Here is a 6,000-nt window from a genome sequence, read left to right on the forward strand (position 1 = left end):
GTGGGGAGACGGAGCCCCCGGTGGGACAGATGCGCCTGGACATGACCCTGGGCTTTCCAGACGACAGAACAGGCTGCATGCAGAGTTCTGACAGGAGGGGAAATGTGCTGGGGGCGGGGATGACTTTCCTGCAGTAGCAGCTGGAACTCAAACCCTGTCCTGACTCCAAACCCAGGGCTGTGCCACTGCTCAGCCGTGCTGCCCCGACCAGACCAGACCAGACCGAGGCATGGTCTCCAGGGAGGGGACCAAGTATGACAGAGTCTGTACACCTCATGTGGGACCCCTGTCTGGGGCCCATCCCGGCCTCAGCCCCCCACTGACCCCCCGCCTCCCCCCACCCCTGCTCTGCCCCGCCCCACTGCATCTGTTCCCCTCCCAGCTCCCTGGGCCCCCTTCCTGAGCCCAGTCACCACGCGGAAACTGGATGACTGCTGTCCACCGGCCTGGAGCCTCTCAGCTCTGAGCCCTACAAGCCCAGGGCCAAGAGGGGGGGGGATTTGGTGGGGAGGGGGGTGTCTGCTGGATGAGTGGTGATCGGCTGGTCCCACGGGAGCCCTGGTGCTCCTGGCCCATCCTCCTGTCCCTCCTGACCAAGTGCCCTTTCCCACGTTGCTTTCCTTCCCCCCCCCCCCCCGCCCCCACCACACACACACACACACACTCTTCACAGGGATTCGAGAACCAGCAGAGCAAAAGCTCTCCGCTGGCAGCCAAGCCCGTCTGCGCCTCCGGCCGCTGGCACCCACCCTCGTGTCACATTCCAGTCTCGGATCCCGGTGACCCACCCAGGCACAGGGCACGCTCTGCCTCAGTCCCCAGGGAAACAGGACGAGCCAGTTCTTCCCACCCGCCCTGTCCCCCCTCCCGGGGAGCAGCGGGGCCCCTCACTTATCTCCTCTATGGTCTGACAAACAATCCTCTGACCAGCACCCTGAGAGTCCCCAAGATCCCAATAGGACCCCCAAAACAACACTGTGCCCCCCCAGCTCACCTTCTCGCCCACCCCTTCTGCTGGGAAGGCTTCTGAATGCTCTGTGCTCCCCCACCTTGCCCGTGGAGCTGATGGGGCCGCAGAGAGGAGGTGGCCAAGCCCTGGGCCTCAATGCCCCAGCCTCCTGGGGAGGACAGACACCAACAGAATTACCGCTAATTCCGTGATGAACGCTATGCTTCAGCTGTAGACAAAGGGGGATGACTCAGTTCTGCCGCGGAGGTCAGAGCAGGAGACAGGACGTCTGTTTTGGTCTCGGGAGGCAGGGAGAAAGGTGCAGGGCGGCCCAGGTGGAAGGAACAGCTCGGGCTAACGCAGCATAGAGGCAGCAACGTCAGGGCTGACTCCAGGGGGCGGGGGTCTGCTGCAGCAGGAGGGGAAGGGGCTTGAGTAGGGGCAGAGCAGGCAAAGGACGGGAGAGGCCCCCACCTGGGAAGGGCTCCTGAGCAGACCTTTATTCAGAGGCAACAGGAACCCCAGGGAGACACTGCCGTGGTGGAGAAAGGTCACCCTGTAGTGGGGCCCACACTGGAGGGAGCAGGATGGAGGCAGGGAGGCCCATGAAGAGGCCGGGCAAAAGCCAGCCTCTCCCGTCACAGCCTTTCTGAACCAAGTCCTCCCTCTCGGCCACAGGACACAGGCTCCATCTGCTGCAGCCACTGGTGTGCTCCCACTGCCAGGATCGCCCCCCTCCCCACCTACCTGAGCTCCAAGTCCCCTTGGCTATGAAGCTTCACCTCCACAAAGCCCTCCACCTCTGGCCAAGTGAAGACACTCTCACCTCTGGACTTCATGCTCAGGCTACCTGTTCCCCATCCTGAAACTGACTCATATGGTTCCCATCAGCCCCTCCTCGCAGGAACAAGTCCCCCAAAGACGCTCCTTCCCTCATTGTCCCCAGCACACCTGCCAGCTCTTCCATGGGAGGCCCTGCTTCCCGCCAAGACCTGGCACGAGCTCCCACTTGTCCCTTTGGGTACCACGTGGGTCCCACCCCTGGGCTGTTACCTTGCAGGCAGGTGTATTAAGCACAGGACTTCGAAATAGTGGGCCCTGGGAAATACCTGGTGGGCCCGAGAGCCCAGGTGCCTCTCCCATGGGAACAGTGGCCAGTCTGCAGGGCTCTACCAGGTCCTGCCTGCTGAACCACATGTTGGGGGGCGGGGGAGACATCCACGCACAGCCACATGTGACTATTAAAGCATGAGGTACAAACACAGATGGCCACGGAAAGGCAGTGGTGACAATAACGGTGTCAGGGCCAGCTGGAATTTATTGGGACAAACACTGTTCTCAGATTCATGGGGTTGCGTGGACTCAATAAAGCTTCACCATAATCCAGTGAGGCTGGAACTGTTATTAGCTTCACTGTACAGATGGGGACACTGAGGTACAGAGATAAATAACCCATTCAATACGTGGCAAAGCCAGGAATCACCCAACACCTTGCCCTGGAGCACCCCCTCCATGACCCCCACATGACCCCAGGAAGGGAAAGGGGAGCTGAGAAGAAGAACAGGAGGCGTGGTCCAGATCGGGGTAAGAGGAAGCTCTGTGTTTGTGTGTGTGAGACGCGTATGCACAAGTGAACAGCAAACCGCATTCAAAGTGTTAACTGGGGTTACTGGGGGCACTTCTACCCTATATACCTCTGGGTTATTTGCATTTTTCACAATGAGAACAAATCCATGTGTCACCTGAGTAATTCAAAAACAGAGACAGTGAGGGCCTCAATTCATGTTTGTTGAATGACTAGAAAGCAGACTCATTTTCCAGGCCTGTTTTTTCAAACTCTGGGTATGACCCATTAGCGGATCGTGACATCAATTCAGGGGTCACAGAATGCAATTAAAAAAAAAAAAATCAAATAAACTAGAATAGAAAATATCAGACCAGGGCATGAAACAGAGAAAAGAGCTATTTCACTCAACTTTCGTTTCAGTTACACACAGTGGGTATGAATGAAGCTGGGACCTGAAATGTGTTGCTTACTGCAGGTCACAGATGAGGGCTTAGAACCCACAGTCCAGACCCAAGAGCCTGAGGAATCAGCCTGGGCCCTGCTGCACTGGCCTCCTGGTCCAAAGTGGCAGAGTGGATGACCTCCCTGTGTTTAGGAAGCCACTGGGGCGCCTGGCTGTTGGAAGGTCACACTCAGACCGCTCTGGATCACCCACAGACACACAATCCTGGAACCAAGGCTTCTGACTGTGAGGGGCTCCCCCAAACCACAATGTCTGTGTTCACTCCTTCCGGGTCACCCAAAAGGCTCCTAAGGACTCCCTCCTGGATGCTCCTGTGGGGGTGCGGGGTGGGAAACTAAAAGATTCCTTTCCAGTTTCCAGATGTGAGGCCACGTCCCAGGGAAGCCTCTGGAAACGCAGCCGTGTGGTCAGTCGGGAGGGGCCTCTACTGAGTCTGCAGTGAGGGCCGCTCCCACCCAGGGTGGGTCTGACCCCAGGCAGAGTCGGTTTGCATGGAGGATCTGGTGCGGGCAGAGAAGCAGAGCCCCCAGCCCGAGGCTCCCAGGGCGCTGGCGCCTCCACATCAGAGCTCGCCTAACTCACCCCGCCTCCCTTCCCAGGGCAGCAGACAACTAAAAAAAGATAAAATAAAAAGAAGTAATTCCCCTGCTTTGACGTCAGCTCGAGGTCTTAACAGCCCAGCAGCGGCATGAAACTGGATTGCAACCAGATGTAATGCCCTTGAATCCTCCACACGCCACTGCGTTGGAAGACAAATGGGGGGGGGGGGGCGGGGGGGGGAGCGGGTGGAGGGAACCGTGCGGGTCCCGCGTGGGTCCCGGATCAGAGCCTGCGGAAACCCTGGGAAGCCCAAGCCCGGGTCGCCATTCAGGCGTGCTGCCTCCCCTCCCCCAGCCCCCCAGAAGAGCATTGTTACTCCGGATAGCGTCTTCATTCAGGGCCAGAGCCCCAGCGCCGCCCCCGTCGGGGGCTCCCCGGACCAGGGCACGACTCGGGCCGCGCTCCGGCTCCGGGTGTGGATTTGAGGACGACCCAGAGCCCAGGAGGGGAAATCGCTCGCTGGGAAAAAGGGCGCCCCAGGAAGCTGGGGCCGCCACGGCCTCGGGCCTGCGTGGTGTTTCGCTTCCCCTCCGCCCCTCCTGGGCGGCCCCCAGCAACCAAGGCTCCAAAGTCACCCCCGCGTCCTGCCACCCCCTCGCCCCCGCCGCGCTTGGCGACGCCGCCTTGCGCCCAGCCCTCGCGTCCTCCTCCGGGTCTCGGGTCTCCCAGGCGCCGGCCCAAGGACCTGGCCGGTGGTGCGCCGCCGTCCGTCCGGGGACTCGCGTGGCCGGAGCCCCCACCGTGACGTCACCCCGAAAGGCCCCTGCGCCCCGGGCCTGGCCGCGACAGAGCTCCCCGGCCTCCCGGGCCGCTTCCTGCCCGGTCGCGCGGCCTGCGCACAGGCCCGGGCGCCCCTGCCCGCGTCGAAGCACGGATGGGGGGGTCTGCCGAGAGCCTCACGCGCCGCCCCTCCCCATCACGGACCTCGCTGTCCGGCTCCCACGCCAGGGCCCCGATAGGCCCAGAGTCCCCCGGAGAAGTAGGCTCCCCACCCCCCACCCGGACGCACTCACAAAGCTCGCCTCCGGCCCCGGCGCGGCGCGAATGCCCCGGTCCCCACCCTGCGCTCGGGGGGGACCCCCGGCGACAAGCACGCGCACAGCCCTTGCACGCGCGACCCTCGGTCCTCGCGCCGCCGCCTCGCACCGGCCCCGGCCCTTGTCCCGCGGCGCGAGGCGCCCCCACCCCGCCGCAGCTCCTCAGACTGCCATCCGGTGACCTCGCGCCCCCCGCACACAAAGCGACTTCCCCGCGGCCCCCGCGCCCCCGCCCCGGCGCCCGGTGCTCACCTCGGCGCGCGCTCACTCGGGGGGCCGGGGTCTGGCGCTGCGACTTCGCGGCCCGGAGGCCCGGGAGGCCATAGGGGTCGGGGCGCGGCGGCCCGGCCGGCCCGCGGCCAGGCAGGAAGGATGGTGGGCCGCGGCGCCCCCTCCTCGAGCCGGCGCTCGGGCGGCGGACTGGGCGGCCTGCTCGGCGCGCTCTCGCCCGGCCGCGCCTCGCTCCGCGCCTCGCTCCGCGCCTCGGCTTCCGAGCGCAGCCGCGGGCGGGGGCGGCGCCCGGGGCGCAGGGACCAGGCCCTGGCCGCGCACCTCCGGGCCTGCTGGCGTCGCAGGGCCACGGGGAAATGCGGTCCCCTCCGCGCAGGAAGAGCGGGCGGCGGGCGGCGCGCGGGGGGAGAAGGCGGCGAGAGCGCGAGGAGAAAAGTTCCCGGCCGCCTGGCCGCGCTCGCTCGCCGCCCGGGCGCCAGGTGGGCCGTGCGCCCCGACAGCGCCCCCTGGCGGCCCGCGCCCGCTGCGGGCCTGGGGCGGGGGTTTGGCTGGGGAGACCCCAGGGGCCCTCAAGGACGCGGGGGCCCGGGCCGGAACCTCGGGCGGAAGACGTGGACTGGCACCGGCGTTTGGGTGCTCCGAGCTCCATCCGGGTCCCGGGGCCAGGCCCCCGCCTTCACCCACCACGGCCCCCCTGTGACCTCCTCTTCCCAGTCTGGGAAACGTTCCGACCTCTAAGCTAGGAGGCCGCCGAGCAGAGCTCTCTTCACTCACTGGCACCTCGGTGGGCTCAGAGTCAGCAGACAAGTGATCCCTACCGTCCTGGGGCTGACGGCCTGGTGGGCAGAGACAGAATACACGTGAGAAAGACCGTTACCACCGGGAGCAGTGAGGGCTACTCACTCGGTGAAGTGAGAGGCAGGGGCTGCTTAGGGGGCTGTGAGCGGAAGGAGCCACGCATGTGGAGCAGAAGCAGCAAGTGCAAAAGCCCTGAGGCAGGAGGCGTGGGGGGCGGGGGGGGGGGGGGAGGACAGGCGGTGGGCAGCAGAAGTCAGAGCCTTGCGGAGGACCAGTGTCTTCAGGGCTACCTGAGCCTAGTGGGGAATTCGGATGCAATCCTAATACCATTGGCAGAGCCAGGGCAGAGGGATGT

At 64.5% G+C, this 6,000-nt stretch overlaps 1 protein-coding gene across 2 annotated transcripts in view; it reads right to left on the reverse strand.

Annotated features, from left to right (window-relative positions):
• The window catches only part of RAI1 (retinoic acid induced 1), a 103,745-nt gene extending 98,416 nt beyond the window's left edge, over nucleotides 1–5,329 (reverse strand). Inside the window, exon 1 of one of the 2 annotated variants that reach the window (XM_070479233.1) lies at nucleotides 4,869–5,329. The gene's annotated coding sequence lies outside the window, so the exon portion shown is untranslated. Of the gene's footprint in view, nucleotides 1–4,592; nucleotides 4,695–4,868 lie in introns of those variants that run through there. The other variant, XM_070479237.1, reaches the window with a different exon arrangement.
• Between the last annotated feature and the right edge of the window lie 671 nt (nucleotides 5,330–6,000).

Source organism: Odocoileus virginianus, chromosome 17 (genome assembly GCF_023699985.2).
Source record: "Odocoileus virginianus isolate 20LAN1187 ecotype Illinois chromosome 17, Ovbor_1.2, whole genome shotgun sequence".
Lineage (NCBI taxonomy): Eukaryota > Metazoa > Chordata > Mammalia > Artiodactyla > Cervidae > Odocoileus > Odocoileus virginianus.